The 18,321-nt window shown below is 51.6% G+C and overlaps 1 long non-coding RNA gene across 1 annotated transcript; it reads right to left on the bottom strand.

The window, feature by feature from the left end:
* Positions 1-1,474: 1,474 nt before the first annotated feature.
* On the bottom strand, positions 1,475-2,726 carry LOC122215729. Its single transcript, XR_006200514.1, has 2 exons — positions 2,293-2,726; positions 1,475-2,170 (listed from the first exon to the last, which is right to left on the bottom strand). It is a non-coding gene; the product is annotated as an uncharacterized LOC122215729 (long non-coding RNA).
* Between the last annotated feature and the right edge of the window lie 15,595 nt (positions 2,727-18,321).

Raw genomic sequence — 18,321 nt, 5'->3', positions numbered from 1 at the left:
CTCGCCCCGGGGCTCCTCCCACCCCTCCCTGTGGCACCAGTGAAGAGGGAGGGAGGGCAGCGTGGGACTGCCCTGGTGTGCACCACGCTGAGGGATCCGTGGGCGCGGGGCCTGGTCCTCCGGAAGGACCGAGGGAGGCCAGCCGCAAGGATCGTGGGGACTGTCCCCTTCCACGCCCCGTACTTGCATTCCTCAGATGGAGAACTGGCGGCCCAGAAAGGGCTAGCGACTCGTGCGAAGTCACACAGCAAGGCAGCAGCTACTAGGGCTCTAACTCAAGCCCTCTTTCCCTGAAGCCAAGTACACTATCGACAAGTCCTCCTGCTGCCCAAATACCTTGGGCCACTGAGCCAAACTGAGGAGGGAACAAAACAATAGCAATAATTTTGTGCTAGTAATCCCCACGGGCTGTGTGCCTAGGAGATACCGGGTGCGGGGCTGTGCCCTTTACACGTAGAAGGTAAAGCCCCAGAAGGTAGAAGGTGCACATTATTCTCATCATTCCCATTTTAAAGATGAGAAGACTGAGGATCAGAGAGGTAGTGGGATTTGCCCCGGGGTCACAGGGCTGGACAGCTGGAGAGCAGAGATGGGGTCTCCGACCTGCCGATCCCGGAGCCGTGCACCAGAGCCCAGATCCCCAGTCCTGGGAGCTTTCTGCCATGTCACCCTTGGGGGTGCCCACGGAGGTGGCCTTGCACTGGCCGCAGCCAGGGCCCTGGGCGAACTCAATGCCAGCGGGAGCAGGTTGGGCAACCGGCATTTCCCATTAGGTTTTTTTTTAAAAAAACAATTCACTTATTTATTCAATCATCCACTCGACAAACATTTACCAAGAGCCTGTTCTGTGCAGGCAATATTACAGGCGTCGTAGACACAGCAGTGAAAACAGGCGGGTCCTGGCCCCACGGACCTCGCGTCCGAGTGGGAAGAGGCAGACAATAAACAGAGAAACAATAAAGATGTGTGTCAGGTGGTGGTAAGTGCTATGGAGGGGAAAAAAAAGGGCGGGAGGAGGGGACAGCACACAATGGCGTCAGAGAGGCCTTCTCTCAGGTAGTGACATTTGGACAGGATCTAGAGGTGAGGGCACGAGAGCCGTGCGGGGACACCCAGAGAAGGGTGTACGGCCGAGGAAAGGGCTGGAGTCAAGACCCCGGGGTGGGAGCGAGTCTGGCAGGTCGGAGGGGCTGCTGCAGAGCCGGGGAGGGGAGGGTGTTGGGGGGGTGTCGGAGTGGGGTGGGGGGGCCGGAGGGGGATCGGGCCTGGCCGACAGCAGAGTGAGATGGGAATCGTCGGAGGTTCTGAGCAGAGGAGTAGAATAATCTGATTTCATTTTTAAGAGGCTCCTCTGGCTGCAGGGGTGAGGAGGTGCTGCAGGGGCGAGGGCAGAGGTGGCTGGAAAGTTATTACAGCAAGTGCAGGACGGAGGAGGCTGGTGCCGCGGGAGTGGAGGAGGCGGTGAGCAAGGGGCACCCTTAGACACGTGTTTTTTAATTGAAGTCTCGTCGACACACAATATTATGTGAGTTTCAGGTGTATGCGTCCTGATCCGACATTTATACACGTTACGAACCGCTCACCGTAAGACCACTTACCATCTGTCACCGCACGGCATTATGACACTCTCATGGACTAGATTCCTTACGCTGCGCTTTACGTCCCCGTGATGTATTTATTTTATAACAAGAAGTTTTTAACCTCCTAATGAGAACTAAAGTTTCCGCCGCGGGCTTGGGTTTGGAGAACCCTGATCCGGGAGGACTCTGGGCCTTTTGTCTGCAGGAAGAATGCAGTTGCCAGCAACGCGGGGTTGTGCTGGGGCTTTGCGCACCTCCATCGGTTTCAGCCTCTCTCTATCCCAGTGATCGTCACACTTGAGCAAGCATCAGTCACTTGGGAGACGTGTGAAAACCCAGAGTGCTGGGCCCCACGGCCAGGGGTGTCTGTTCAGCGGGTGCGGGGCAAGGCCCAAGACTTACAAGTGCGCACCAGTTCCCCGTGGGTGCTGATGCTGCTGATGCCAGGATTTCATCATGAGAACCACACGAGGGTTACAGCCAAGGAAACAGGCTCAGAGACCTGCCAAGTTCACATGGCTGGAAGGTGACCGGTCATCAAGCCCGCAATTGGGCCAAGACCTCTGGGGTCCTTGGCTGGCTTCCGGTCCCTGATGGGGAGAGAAGGGAGCTCCTGGGAGTCTACCCCCAAGACCCTCTTCACGCCCTCCCCACCCCAAGACCTAGCCTCCCCCCTACCCCACCCAAGACCTAGCTTCCCCGCCTGACACACATTCAATGTTGCATCCTAAGGAAAGGACCCGGCGATCCTCTGGTCTCACGGTTGTTGACCTCACAGGTGCCATGACAACGCGGGGGAGCAAGGCTGGGGCGCCATGTCTGTCTTCTCCAGTTTCTTCACTCCCTGCACTTGAACCCTCCTGGCTTAGCTGAGCCCTGCGCCCACGAGGAAGTCCAGCGAGGTTCGCTGTGAAACACGGCGTCGCCGGCCCTCCCCTTCCGTACCGTCTGCCACGTTCGCTGGCCACAGTCGTTAGGCGCGCGGCCCAGCGTCGGCGTCCACCTCTCCTCGTGCAGGGCACGCGGAGGGATCGCGCTTTCCTGCCCCCGGAGTTGGGCGTGGCTGTGGGGCTTGAATTAGCCAGACATCCGCGGCGCGTGGAAGGGAAGCATGCGACTTCCCAGTGGAAGCCTTGAGGGCGGTGACTACCTCTCATCCCCACCCCTGCCGGGGAGACTGGCCAGCTTGGGTGCCTGACCGAGGACAACACAGAGGAGAGGCGCCGCCAGCTAGAGATGGACATGCCACAGGGTAAGAAACGAACCTTTGTGATTTCCAGCCAGGCGTTGGCAACCTTCTCGGCCAGATAATGAGTACTTAAGCTCCTCACAGCCACTCGACGCTGCCACTGGAGCCGCGGACAACGGGGGCGCGAACGAGTGCTTGTCGCTCTGCTCTGTCGAAACTGTGTCTCCAAAATCAAGTGGCCGGCTGGCGGGCCCAAAGTTGTTCACCTCGTCAGAAGACTTGGGAATTGGGGGTTGTGTCTTTTTGCATCATGACCTAGCCGGACCGCCTACTCCACGTTCACGAGCGACGTCGCCGGTCTAGGCAGCGGGACCTGCTCACGCCGAGCATAGGGCAGTAAATAAGGATAATGCATCTACCTTTGGCTGGAGACCTTGTGGTTTTCCTCCTGGATCCCCTTCCCACCCTTCTCCCTGCTGTCTGTCCTGAGACGCTGGCCTTTCGGGAACGTGCCGATAACCTTGCCTGTTCTCCAGCATCCAGTTGGATCTGGCCCATGGGGAGCCCTGGCAGGTTATGGGAGGAAGGAGGGTAAGGTTGAACTATTTATTCCGCAGCTCCTCTCCCCCCCTCCAGCGTCACCTCATACTGTCCAACTGAAGACCACAGCCACTGTCAGAGAAGGAAGGGAGGTTTCATAAACTCTGATGTCTGTACAATGTCATGCGGTATCATAATTAGTGTTAGGAAAGAAGGGAGGGAGGAGGAAGGAAGGAATCCTCACGACAGCTTAAGGAAGGCAGGGCCATCAGCCTATTTGCCAGGGAGGGACTGAGGCTAAAGCTAGCTGGGGCTCTGATAGGGTCTGAGCCCTGGACAAACATCCAGGGCCCAGTGCAGACATCTCTGGTTCAGTCCCTTCCGGGGATACTGCTGGAAAAGGGTCCCTAAAAGCAAGATACAAGTCCTCAGCCAGGCCTAGTCTAAACAGTGGGCTTTGCTATGTGATCATGGGCAAGTGACACGATGTCTCTGTGCCTCATCTAAAAATGGGGATAAAAATACCTGTCTCGGGGCGCCTGGCTGGCTCAGTCGGTGGAGCGTCCGACTTCGGCTCAGGTCATGATCTTGCGGTCCGTGGGTTCGAACCCCGCGTCGGGCTCTGTACTGACAGCTCGGAGCCTGGAGCCTGCTTCGGATTTTGTGTCTCCCTCTGCCTCTGCTCACACTCTGTCTCTCTCCCAAAAATAAATAAAGATTGAAAAAAAATTGAAAAAAAAAACCTATCTCATGGGGGATTAGAATGTGATGTTTGTTTGTTTAGAGAATGCGAGCAGGGGAGGGGCAGAGAGAGAGAGAGAGGGAGAGAGAGAATGAATCCCAAGTGGGCTCCACGCTGTCAACACGCAGCCCGATGCGGGGCTCCAACTCACGAACTGTGAGCTCGAGGCCCGAGCCAAAATCCGGAGCTGGACACTGAGCCAGCCGAGCCACCCGTGTGCCCCCTATGGATGCGTTTTCACAGAGCACTTAACACAGCACCTGCCATCATGAGTGCCAAGGAATGGTAGCTTCCAATCAACAACCCTTGTCATTACCCGATTCTTGTCTGTGCCCGCCTAACAAGGGCCAGGCTGCCCAGTAGTTAACTGCCTGGGCCCTGGAGCCTGCCTGCCTGGGTTCAGGTCCTGGTTCTACCAGTTCCCAGCTCTGTGGCCCTTGGTACCGCGTTTAAACTTCCTCATGTAGATGAGACGGCAAGTCGTGCCTGCCTCACGGCACCGCTAAGGATCGCATGAACCTTCATGCCAGCACTAGCCCATGACAGTTATCACTCTCTGCCCTTTGGCTGGGGGCCGGGCTCTTCAAGGCACCAGTGGGCTTGCTGGAATTACCCCTTGCTTGGGGACAGGAGCCCCGAGCACCCCGCTGTGTGACCTTGGACTATCACTGCTCTCCAAGGGCCTCAGCTCTCCCATCTGGGAAGTGGAGGGAGGTGCGGGTGGAGCGGGGGGGGGGGGGGGGGGGGGTACCTCTGAGGTCCCTTGCCGCTTGTAACTAGTTGCACACCGGCCACTCTTCTGACCAGGCCCACGCTCCCCCTGCCCTCTGCATGGCCGAGAAGGTGGGGCATCCGGATGTGAGCAGAGTGGGGACCAGAGCCCTCGTCACCTACCGGGGCCGGTGCAAGAGTCACGATTTCACAAACAATACTCCTAATGACAAGCATCCTTGTACTATTGTTATCATTTAAGCGCTTCCAGAGGGGAGGAAGGCATCGTCTCGCGGGAGTGAGGTTTTCTGCCCTTTCTGGGCCCCCTCCTGTGCACCCTCCCCCCTCCCCCCACCCCCTGTGGTAGAGCCCAGCCGCTGGGAGCTCCGGCCCCCTTGACTCCCAAAGCTGGGAGATGCATTCTTCACGGGTGCTACTGAGGCTTTTTTTTTTTTAACCACTGCGAGCTGACTAGTGCCCAAGATTGTCGGTCCCTCCTGCTCCGGTGGCAGCACAAGTGGCCAGGAGTACAGGGGTGTGAGGTGGGGAACCACCGGTACGGAGAGGAACCTGCCGCCTCCAGGAGCTGCCGGCATGTCTGAGGCCGCTGTGAGTCCCCGGAGCCTGGACCCAGCCATTGGGTCCACGTCCCGGCCCTGTCCCTCTGTCAGGGCTCCTGCCTTCTGAGCCGCAACCCCCTCTGACTGTCCACCCCTTCTTACGCTCTCATACCTCTTGAACCTCAGCCTCCTTGCCGAGTCTCCACATCCTTTTCCAGATGTCATCCTGTCCCCTCTCCGAGGCCCTCTGTCTCCCTCTCTGGGCATCTGCCCTGCCCCCTCTGCCTCCCTCCCTCTTCCCATAGCAGACCCTTGGTCCGTGCCGGCCGGGCTGGCTGTGGGGGACTCAGCCCTGCTCTGGGAGTCAGGAATCCTGGCTCAAGACTCAGCTCAGCAGCTTGTAACTCTTAGGGGACTTTGTCCAGCTCTGGCCCCCATTTGGTTCTCAGTTTCTCTATCTTTACAATAAGAGGGTCGGACCAGATGAGTGAAAGGTCCCTTCCCAACTGGGCAGGGAGGTTTCCATAGAAACTCCAGACCCTGCCAACTGGGTGGGACCCAGGCACTCCAGCAACCTCTCTTCCACAGAGATGGACCCCCTCACCGGAGTTCACTTCCCCTAAACAGCAAGGGTGCTCAGCAGCTGTCTCTTTGGTGTATTTTCGGATTTGCCTTGCTGTTGCAAGAGTGGTCCCAACTTCCCCTTCCTAAAGGCAGCAGTGTCTGGTCCCAATGGGCCCTCCTTTGGTCTGGTTCCCACGATTTTTTCCATCTTGCACAATTCAAAACTTCTCCAGAGTGTGTGTGTCTTCTGACATTGGCCAAGTCCCCTCCCCATAGTTCCCCTAGCCGGTGAACTTGTCTCACTGAGGGCACACAACGCTGCCGCGCGAACTCGCTGGGGTAGGTTTTGGGGGCTCTCTGGGTCCAGGGCCGAGCGTGGTTTCTGCGGCAGCTGGGGAAATGTGCCACTCAGCTCTCGTGCTCCAGGGAGCACGTTTGACCGACAGCCCCAGCCATCTTGCCCCAGCTGAGCCCCCGCTTCCCGTGGGCTACTCTCAGCCCCTGACTGTGCGTGATGGGGGGGGGGGTTCCAAGACAAGGCCATCCTGGAGAGACGCAGCATTCCCCCAACGCCGACTTTGGCTCAAGGACTCCCCATCAGCACGGTCGAGCCTTTCTTAGAACGGGGCTATGGTCTGGGACTCTCCGTATCCGATCGACCTTCTCCCCACTTGCCACCCCCAAGTGCCAGACTTGCATCATTACGGCACAAGCCTCTCCCTGTTTTCTCCTGTTCTCGCTCTCTCTCAGAATCTCTTGCCTGTCGAATCCAATCTTGACACCTGCTTCTCGGGGGACCACGCTAACACAGCTATCAACTGGTTGGCCGTTGAAGTTATGTTGCTCCCAGCAAATGGTCACAGCCACAGCTAGTGTTTAATGAGCACATATCATGCATGGGCCAGGCCGTATCTCCACCAACCCCTTTTGCAACCATCCTGTTTTACCACGAGGAAACCGAAGCTCAGAGAAGGAAGTAACTTACTCAAAGCCACGATTGCAACATGACCGTAGTCTCCAGCAACGTTTTTTGTTCATCTCTGTCTCACCCTTTCTACCATAAGCTGGTGGGCACGGGCACCAAATCACTCTTCGTTAATCATTGCACGCCCCTCCTCGGAGTCCCACGTAGTCCCCGGCATGTAGAATGCTCTCGATAAATATTTGCCCAACGTACAGATGAATAAATGAGCAGCCAAAGAGCTGTGAACAATGGCCAAGTGGCTTATCCACATTGCAAAAAGGTTGTACTTAGACTGTAAAAAGAGGCTTTTGTTTGAAAGTCCTCAGCCCTGGGTAAGCGTGAAAGTGTGTATTTGAGTGTCTATAGGTATTAAAAGATATTTAGCTTCTCTTTTTCTTCTCTGTCACCCCTGCTCTCTCCAGACTTAGGAGGCAGAGTAGAGTGAGCATGGAATTAGTCAAATGTACATGTGACTCTTGGCTTGGCCATCCACAACTTTCTGGGTTTCAGTTTGATCCATAAAATGGGGGTAGTAACATCTACTTCCTCCAGTGCCTGGCAGAGAGGGGATTGAGTGGGCACCCAGTGGGTCCTGTTCTCCCACCACCAGCTCCGTTCGCCCACAGAGGTGGGGCAGAGTCAAGTTTGGGCTGAGGGGGAACGCTTGGTGGCTCCAGTGGCTGCGACATCAGTCCCCAGAGGGGATCAGGAAGCCCAGTGCTGGCAGCCTGGCTCCCTCCCCCCAAGCTGAGTGGTGGCATCCTGCCAGGCTTTTCCAAGCCTGCGGGCAAGTCTCTGGCCCCCGGCTGTCCCAGTTTCTGCCCACAGCCAGAAGGACCAAGCGTGAATCACTACATCAACACCAGGTTTCTGCAGCTGCCCTCGGGCCAGCCAGGCCTGACTGGATTAGTAACTGGATCACAGTCCCCGCCCCTGAGAGTGTCAGGGGCTCAGGAACTCAAAGCTGCCTGTTCCTCACTTTGTAAATGGGGAAACTAGGGCCCCAAGAGCGGTGGGGGCTTCCCTAGGGACACACTGGTTCTCAGTGACAGAATAGGAATCAGAATCTACACTTGCTAGCTCCCACCTCAAGGGTTCATTCATTCATTCATTCATTGTCTGTGTCCTAGCTCTAAAAAATATATTTCACTTCTGTTCACTCCCCCCCCCCCCCGGCCCCATCCCACAGGCCCAGCCCCTGGGAGCTCTCACCTGAATGGCTGCAGGAGACTATCATTTTTCACACAGCACCCAGAAGAGCGTTTTAGAAAATAAAAATTAGATCATGTTACCCACGTGCACACTCTTCCAGTTTCCTATCTCACTCAAAATAAAAGTCCAAGGCATCACTGAGGATCCACGAGCCCTATGGATCTGTACTCCTTGCCACTCTCCCACTCACATGCTTGGTTCTAATCATGTTGGCCTCCTCAGTGTATCTGGAAGATTCCAAACTGGTCCCACCTCAGAGCCTTCCTGTATGCTGTTCCCTCTGACTTGCACACTTGTCCCCCAGGGTCCCCATGGCTGGTTCCTTCCTTCTTCCCCATCTCAGGGCAAACATCCCCCCTCAGACAGCCCACCCCCCCCCCCCCCAGCCAACCTCTGCTCTGCCACCCTGCCTTATTTCCTCATAGCACATGGCTTTACCCAGTTACCCTGTTAGCTCATCTGCTTATTTGTTGATCAGTGGGAGCCCCCACAACAGTGGACGCTTTCTGAAAGCAGGGGTCTTATTCTCCATTGTGGCCCCAGTGCCTAAAAGAATCTCTGGCATACAGTAGATGCTTAACAAATGTTTCTTGGATGGATGCATGTATGCATGCATGGATGGATGGATGGATGAATGGATGGATGCATGGATGGATGGATGGATGGATGGGTGCATGGATGGATGGATGGATGGACAGATGGCTGGATGGCTGGATGGATGAATGGATGGATGAATGGATGGATGCATGGATGGATGAATGGATGGACAGATGGACTGACGGATGGATGGATGGATAAATGGATGGATGGATGAATGGATGGATGCATGGATGGATGCATGGATGGACAGATGGATGGATGGATGGATGGATGCATGGACGGATGCATGGATGAATACATGCATGCATGCCTGGGTGCATGCATGGATGGATAGATGAATGCATGGATGCATGGGTGGATGCATGGATGCATGGGTGCATGGGTACATGGATGGAAAGACAGATGGATGGGACAGATGGATGGAAGCATGGATGGATGGATGCATGCATGCATGGATGCATGGATGGACAGATGGATGGATGGATGGATGGATGGATGGATGAAAACTCCAAGCAATAGGGCTTGGTGGATGTGGATAGGGAAGGACTAATCTTGGGGGAAACTTACAAAAGAAAAAAAGTCTATGTATATTTCCTCACTTAATCCCACATCATCTGTGAGTAGTACCTTCCTCCATTCTCCTAGGCCTCCTCCTCAGCTCCTTGTGGCTCCTCTCTAATGTTTGCTCTCTCTTGCTACTGACTCACCCCTGTTTTCAGGAAAACTAATTCATGCTCAGGTGCAATTAGCAGAGCACTCACATTCAAAGGAAGTTTTCATTTTTAGCTGCCTTCAAAGGTTGAAGTCAAATAAATGAATAGCAAATGGTGGAATTTTTGCAACCAGTGAGGTTGCGGGACTGTCCTGACTCCCTGAGATCAGATTCAGTATGCAACTATGCCTCTGTCTCAGGTAAACGTTGGCTGCCTACCCCCAAGTCAGGCTCGACTGCATGGCCTTCTGGATTTTGCTGGTCTCTGTCACCTCACTCCCCTCCCTCGCCCACCACTTTCCCAAGATAAATCAACCAGGTCAGTCAACACGTTTCGATGAAAAAGAAACAAGTTAGTCTTTTGATTCGACAAAGTGGGCCTTTCTTGAGGCAGAGGGGCTGGGGCGGTCGGGAGCATGTGGAATAAGCGTTGCCGGGCCAAGACAAGGCCCCTTTTGTGTCCAGGGACAAAGATAGAGTGTCCCAGCAAGATGGGGCCAGGGCCTTTCCAACACCAGCTCCGGCAGCCGGGATTGGCTGGCCATCAGACAAGTCCACCCCGTGACTGGGCAGCCCAGGCTCCTAGCCACCAGCCACCCCCCACCCCTCCCTTTGGCAAACAATTGGGTGGGAGTGAAATAAATTATGAAGCCGGACCGTCTGCTCTGTCATGGCCACCTGGTACTCATGGAATTGGGAATTCTCATATCCTACAGACCTGGTACTCGAGGGATCAGCGGCCCTGGAGCTTCCACAACCTTTGGACATGAGCAGACTTCTTGGGTTTGGCTCCAGCTCGGTGACCTTGGGCAATTCACCCCACCTCTCTGTTCGCCCTCCGCAAAATGGCACAAGAGTAATTCACCCTCCAGCTATTGTGTAGATTCAATGCAATGGCATCTCTAAAGAATAAGGCACATGCCTGGCACAGAGAGGGCCCTCAGTCATTACGATGCACAGTATGTCACGGTTTATATATCACTTTACATCCATGACCTCATTCTATGCACAGACTGCCACCCCCCAACCCTCTCTAAGGAGGCAGGATAACCATTCCTATTGGCTGAAGAAGAAAGGGAGGCTTGAAGGAAATTTGGAGAATCTGAACCCCTGGGGAGTTGAGGTATTCTGAGAGGAGACCAGCAATGTTATGAGTGGCCCCGGCTGACAGCTCGAGAGATGGTAACAGAATCGCCAAGAGAGAAATATCGCGAGAACCAGAGACTAATGCTAGGTCACACCTCCAGGTCTTTGCACGTGCTGTGTCTCTGTAGGAAATGCCATGTCCTTTTTGAGGGGAAGGGGGACAGAGTAATGGTGCCCTGCCTTTAAGACTCCACTTAGCCTAGGGAAGCAGGAAATTCACTCTTCCTTTCATACTGTTTCAAATGTTTGCTGTGTGGAAAAAATTTTTTAATGGAAACATCCGGTTGAATGTGTTCATTCAACAGATACTTACTGAGCACCTACTATTCATCAGACATGATGGGGTTGCTGTTTAAGACAACTTGGTCAGAGAGAGCTACTGGGGAGGTGACACTAGAGCAGGAGAGACCCAAAAAAAAAGCGAGGGAATGAATCATGGGAAGCCTGAGGGAAGGGAGTGGCCAAGGTAAGACTCTAGCTGGACTGATGAATCCTTGGCCAAGCAAAAGTTCTAAAGCTATTGCTCTTACTGATGGGTAAGCTCCAGTAGCCTGATTCCCCAGGCCTGACAGAGTGAATGCTGTTTTGAGGTCCTGACTCTCTTCCTCTTCCTGGCTGTGGTTTCTTGGCAGATTCTCTTACCCCTGGCCCTAGTAACCCTAGTAGAAGGTGGTAAGAATAGCCTGATCCAAATATTGGGATTGTCCTCATCTGTCCCAGTGTGCTCGCAATGGGATCAAAACCAACTCTTCTTCCTTTTCCCTCACCCCCCGCCCCCAGCACAGCCCAGCCCACAGAAGCATGGGGCCTAGGGACGGGAGGGTAGGGAGAGATAGCCACCAGAGGCCAAGGAGCCCCACCCCATGTCTCAAGAAGTATCCTCCATGAGGCTCGAAAGCTGAGTCCATCTGACCTGGGTCTTGGGGGCCCCCAGAGCAGGGGAGTGCCCTGGCCTTTGTAGATCAGAGACAGGCTGGGCACGGCCAGATGTGGGGGGCCGCGAGCACTGATCGGCATGCCTGGGGCTCTTGTCACCTTATCCAGTGGAATTCAGAGGCTTAGAATCTCAGAGTCCTCGGTATTAGAGTAATAACTTAGAAAGTTATTCTAAAACGTTGCATTAGAATTGTGTTCAAATAATATAGAAATGTCATACCATCTTAGCAGCTTAGATTAGAATGTTGTGTTACAATGTCTTATAATATTGTAGCAGGACGTTATGTAATGTTATGTGTTAGAGTACTGTGTTGCTTTGGAGCATTGATTAGAATGTGGGTTAGAACTGTCCTAAAATGTTCAATTAGAATATTAAGCTGTGTCAGAATGTTATATTTGAGTGTTCTGTTATAAGACTATATTAGAGTGTTACAATAAAATATTGTGTCTCACTGTTTCGTTAGCATGTTTTCTTAGGATGGCACGTTGAATCTTAAAATCCAAAGCCAGCTCGTGGAATTGTTGGGTGCTTAGATGGGGGCAGAGTGATCCCTGGCCTGGGAATCTCAGGAGGCTGGATTAGGGCTCAGATGCAACCTGACCCTTTCCCTGATTCTTTCTCTCTTGGGGCCTCAGTTTCCCCATTGTTAAGACAACGGCTGTTGAACAGTGTGTTCTCTAAAGCCTCCTTCACATTGAATGTTTATGGGGCTCTGAGTGTTGGAAACTTAGCCTTTCCCTCCTCCCGGGCAGGAAGTGAGAATTCTAGTTAACAATGAGCTTGATCTTATCGGGAATAAATGACTTTCTGGGAGTAAACAGCTTCCTCACTGACAGGAAAAGTAAGAGAATCAAGTGACCAGGGTGAGAGAAACTCCCAGCAGCCAGAACGAAGGGCCTCCTGCCAACTGCTCACTGTCTTCCTGAAGGCACAGGCGTCCCATCCCTCCCCAATCCAAGGATGAAGCATGGTCCCTGTCCCCGCCCCCCTGAAACACTCCCCACTCCCCCCACGCCCAGCCCTCTCCAGACCCCACCACTGACCACAGTCCTGGGTTCCCCACCACTGACCGAAGGGAGGAACTGCTGAGTTCTGAGCCATCCCTCCCCCACCAGGCTTTGGCCAGACCTGCCTCATCTCACAGCTCTGCCCCTTCCCCCTGTGGGTCAGGCCCCTTTAGAAGTAGGCCTTAGACAAGTGATCTGAGCAAAAATATCCTGGCCAACCTTCACTGCTCCTTACTCCTGACAAGAGAAATCACAAGATATCAAGGTGACCTGGGAAAATCCACAGGCTCACGCAGACTCTGTTCCATACATTTCCAGGGTTTTCACACACCCCGTGACCCATGATCTAAGGCACTGAAGGGGTTAAGCACACGTCCCACAGACCAGCTACTAGCTGCGAGTACTCTTGTACTAGAAGCCCCTTCCTCCTCTGAACGAACGTGTGTCCTCCCCTGCAAAGTGGGAGTGAGGGCTTGGAGTTTGTTGGGCCTGGTGGGCATGAACTTGAGATCACATCTGCAAAGCGTTGAGCTCAGTATCTATCAATGCACAAGTGTGCTGAGTTTGTTGAGATCTGGCCACACTCCACACCCTGGCCCTTGCCTCCAGTCTGGAGTCTGGGCCCCCACCTCTCCACATACTCCAGTTTGGAGAATAACATCCATACCCACGGTCATGCTGAGATGAAAGAGGGGATCCATAGGATTAAGGGAGCCAGGAGCCCTTGTGCCTAGAAGGCTTCTTCCCTAGGAAGTGAGCCTGATGGTTTTTGCTGAAACAAGTCTCTTGATACCTACAAGGTCATCTGAGAAAGCAGACCCGGCCTTGACACCTGGCGTCAAAAGGCTGGGCAAGGTTCTAGCCCCACATTCATTGGCTCACCTCTTCCTATCACATGGCTTTGTTTATCTAATCTGTAAAGCGAGTCTTAAAAACGCACTTCTTTCCTGGGTCATCCTGGGGGTCAAATAAGGTGATATAACTCTTACATCTAGAAAAGACCATCAGTGGCCTTGTGTGCTGTGGGGATGGAGAGTACAGAATGTCTTGCAGAAACAGAGAAGAAAGGGAAGGGTGAAAGGAAAAGTGGGGAGGGAATGGAGAATTTAGAGAACTGGCCATGTTATGGGCAGTTCCTGGGGCAGTTCCTGGGGCAGTTCCTGGGGCAGTTCCCTGGGCAACTTACAGAAAGAGCCTGTGTGAGCAGTCAGCAGACTTGAGTCTGAATACCAGGTCTGCCATTAGGTCACTGTATGACCTTCAGCTGGCCCTCTGCCCTCACTGGGCCTCAATGTCTGCATAGGTACCATAAACCAGTCAGACTGGTTGAACTCCAATGGATTTCTTGCTGTGTGGCCACAAGTCCTTGGCTTCTGGCTTGGCTGGGGAGATTCTAAACACTTTCCTTTTCACCTTCACGATTGGCCATAATCTGGGAGGGGGGAGGGAGGAGAAGAATCTTAGACTCCTGAGATGGGGGTGGGAGGAGGCAACTGGGAGAGCTGAGGACAGCCAGTGGCCAACACCCCTGCCTGAGGGTTGGTAACAATTCCTAGATCCTACTTGGTCTGCTTTGCTGCTGATCACATGCAGGGAGCAGTGAGAATGGAAAGCAGTGCCTGGCACTGGAGTAAAGCAGTGAGAAACCCAGATCCAGTTCTTGCTTGCATGGAACTAACATTCAGGGCGCGTAACAGGCAACGCATTAGAGCCCTGCTGTTTGCTACATATACATTTATTATTGTTATAGTCTCTTGTCGAGTCAACACTTTTATCGATATATAATGTCCTTCTTTGTCTCTTGTAACAGCATTTGGCCTAATGTCTATTTTGTCTGATATTAGTACAGCTGCCCCAGCCCTCTTTTGGTTACTATTTGAATTGCGTATCTTTTTCCATCCATTCATTTTGGACCCATTTGTGTTTTTGGATCCAATGGGAGTCTTTTGTAACAGCCTAGGATATATTTTTTTTATTAAATTTTTTTTTAATGCTTATTCATTTTTGAGAGAGAGACAGAGTGTGAGCGGGGGAGGAATAGAGAGAGAAAGAGACATAGAATCTGAAGAAGGCTCCAGGCTCCAAGCTGTCAGCACAGAGCCTGATGTGGGACTTGAACCCAAGAATGAAAGATCATGACCTGGCCGAAGTTGGATGCTCAACCTGCTGAGCCACCCAAGCGCCCCTGTTTTTTTAAATTCACTCTGTCTATTTATGCTCTTTGATTGGAGAGTTTAATCCATTTTTATTTAAAGTAATCACTGCAAAGGAAGAAGTTACTTTTGTCATTTTATTGTTTTCTGTGTATGGTATAGGCTTTTTGTCCCTCATTTTCTCCATTATTTCCTTTTTTGTGTTCAGTGGATTTTTTTGTAATGACACATTTCGATTCCCTTCTCATTTCCTTTTGTGTATATTCTATAGATATTTATGATATCTATAGAAATGCCTATAAAATATAAATCTGCTAATGGTTGTCATGGGGATTATGTAGAACATCCTGAAGTTATAACCATCTAATTGAGTTCATACCAACTTAATTTCAATTGCATACAAAAACTCTATTCCAATACAGCTATGGTACTGATGTCACAAATTACATGTTTATACATTACATACCCCCTCACAGAGATTTATAAGAATGTTTTATTTGTGTGTTTTTTAAACCTTGTAGAAAATTTTAAAAATGGAGTCACAAAAAAACAAAAATAAAAAATGGAGTCACAAACCAAAATTATAATAATATTTGCTTTATATTTGCCCAATTATTTACCTTTCCTAGAGGTCTTTACTTCTACAGCTTTGAGGTGTAGTATCTTTTTATTTCAACCTGAGGGACTCTCCTTAGCAAAACTTGTAGGGCAGGTCTCATGGTAGTGAACTCCCTCAACTTCTGTTGATCTTGAAATTTCTTTTTTTTTTTTTATTTTTTAAAATGTTTATTTATTTCTGAGACAGAGACAGACAGGGCATGAGTGGGGGAGGGGCAGGGAGAGAGGGACACACAGAATCTTAAGCAGGCTCCAGGCTCTGAGCTGTCAGCACAGAGCCCGACGCAGGGCTCAAACTCACAAACCGTGAGATCATGACCTGAGCTGATGTCGGCCGCTCAACCCACTGAGCCACCAGGCATCCCTGATCTTGAAATATCTTAATTTCTACCTCATTTCTGAAGGACAACTTTGCTGAATATAGATTTTTTTTTCCTTTTTGATATAGAACTCTTAGTTGAAAGGTTTTTTGTTTGTTTGTTTGTTTTGTTTTTTAACACTACAAGTGTATCCCTTCGCTGCCTGCTGGCCTTCAAAATTTCTGCTAATAGGCTGATAACTGTATCTGAGGATCCCTTGTATGTGATGAGTCACTTCTCTCATGCTGCTTTCAAGATTTTGGCTTCTGTTTGGGCTTTTTACAGTTTGATTATAATGCACCTCGGTGTGGATCAGCGTATATTCTACTTGGGGGTTGGTTCAGCCTTTTGGATTTGCAGATACATATACTTCATTGATTTTAGGAGGTTTTGGCCATCATTTCTTCAAATAAACTCTCTGCCCCTTTTTTCTCCTCATCTTATGGGACTCTCATAATCCATATATTGCTCCTTTAATGGTATCCACAGTCTTTTAGCTCTGTTCACTTTTCTTCATTCTTTTTTTCTTCCCATTCTTCAGACTCGATAATTTCTTTTTTTTTTTTTAACGTTTATTTATTTTTGAGACAGAGAGAGACAGAGCATGAACGGGGGAGGGTCAGAGAGAGAGGGAGACACAGAATCCAAAACAGGCTCCAGGCTCTGAGCGGTCAGCACAGAGCCCGACGCGGGGCTCGAACTCACAGACCATGAGATCATGACCTGAGCCGAAGTCGGACGCTCAACCGACTGAGCCACCCAGGCGCCCCCAGACTCGATAATTTCAATTGTCTTGTCTTCTTCCTTCAGCTCAAATCCATTGCTCATCATCATAGGCAGCAAGATGGCGGAATAGGAGCTCCAAGCTCTCATCCCTCCCACGGAAACATCAAAACAAAACAAAAATAAAAACTAGAAACTGCACTGAACTAATATAGGGGCCCTGGAAAACAGTCAGAGGCTCATAGTAACCAATCGAACATCCAATCAAAATGCCTGGCACAAGATCTTATGGGTGGGCACATACCATAGACCATCTACGGACCCAGGCATCTGTGGATCTATAGTCTCCCTGCAGTTTTCATAAGCAATGCCTGCTGCTTCTTCCTGCCTGAGATCCAAGTTGGATGAAAAAGGTACCATCCCTTCAGGAAGCACTCATCAGGTTAGAATGCTGCAAATAAGATCTGCTTCCCAAACTCTGATTTGAGGGAGGCAGTCGGGAACTAGATTGCTGCCTTGTCCAGCCCAAGAACACTGTTTTTCCAGGGAGGGGAGGGGACAAGGGCTAGAGTAACTACCACGAACCTTCTACGCTGTTTTGAGGGTGGCCTTTTCTTGACTGGATGGTCAGCTGGTTGCTGTAAACCTTTGACTCTTTTCCAGAGCATTTATATTGGTTCAGCCCAGTTTCTAGATTTTTGTGTTTGTTTTTGATGCTTCCGTGAGAGGGATGGGGGCTTAGAGCTTCCCAGTTTGCCATTTTGCTGACTCTGATGGACAATACACTAGAGACGGCCCAAATATCCAACTGCACAATACAGGGAAGTGAACTGCATTGCTAGAGTGAATGTGTGCAGGGCAGAAGCTACTATGGATCATTGGAATGAGGAAAAGCCTTGGGAAAGGGATGATTTTTGAACTGAAGAAGGGGGGAAGGAAGAATCCAAGAAAGGAACTAGGAAAAGAGCAAGGACAAAGGCCCCAAGGCAGGAAAGAACCTGGTTTGTCCCGGGCACTGTTAGAAGGCTAATGTGCCTGAAGCCCAGGGAGTCAGAGAAGACAGGGCCTGGGGGGCCAGGATGAGCAGTTTGGGCTTTACTCTAATTGTAATGGAAACCCATGGAGGGCTTTAAGAACTAGAAAGACTTTGTGCGTTTGTTTAAAATGAGACAAGGCTGCTGTGCGGGTGAGGCCTAGAGTAGAAGCAGAGAGACCGGTGAGGAGGCTGGTGTAGACGCCCTGGTGAGAAATGAAGCTAGAGTCTGCAAATGAGGAGGCAGCCCTGGGCAGGAGTCACCATGGCAGCGTCCCTGAGGGCTTTCACAGGTGGACCTGGGAAGAGCCCCGGCCAAGCCAAACCCAGTCTGGTGCTGGAGCGAGAAGTGGAAGGGCACTGCTTTGGCTCCCGTGGGCTTCTTTTGAAGTTCTGGGCTCCACCTCTCCCAGCCGTGCTTTTCTCTGGGGAAAAGAGGGCAAGCTGTGATGGCTGAGGGTGGCGGAGGTGGCAGTGAAAAGGTCCATGCTTTTCAAACAGGAACTTGACCATTGAGAAGATGGGGAAGCAAGGGCCCAAGGGAGGGGAATGTGGCTTTGGCCTCACGGTGAGTAGGTCTTCTTTAGTGGGGCTGAGTCAGGTACCGCATGGCTCAGTTCCTGCTGGTACCGAGATGTCAGGATTCTCAGTGTGCCTGAGGTTAAGCACAAAGATTCCAGCGTTGGGCTGGCCTCGCCAGAGTCCTGATCCTCTGACTCACAGCATGATGTTGCACAGGCTGCTGCCCCTCTCCCAACCTCAGTTCCCTCGTGTGGACCACTGAGGTGACAAAAGTCCCCACAACACTGGGTCATCACGAACTATGTGAGATCACGTGTACGAAGCACTTAGTAGGTGTCTGTCGACACCGGCCACCTAGCACACAGTACTGAGTAAGTACTCAGTAATTGATCTTTGCAATGACAACAGTCATTATCAGCAGGGTAACAATTTTGAGGAACCCATCAGAA

This window comes from Panthera leo, chromosome A3 (assembly GCF_018350215.1).
Source record: "Panthera leo isolate Ple1 chromosome A3, P.leo_Ple1_pat1.1, whole genome shotgun sequence".
In the NCBI taxonomy this organism is placed as follows: Eukaryota; Metazoa; Chordata; class Mammalia; order Carnivora; family Felidae; genus Panthera; species Panthera leo.
This window is presented reverse-complemented; position numbering and strand designations above follow the sequence as displayed.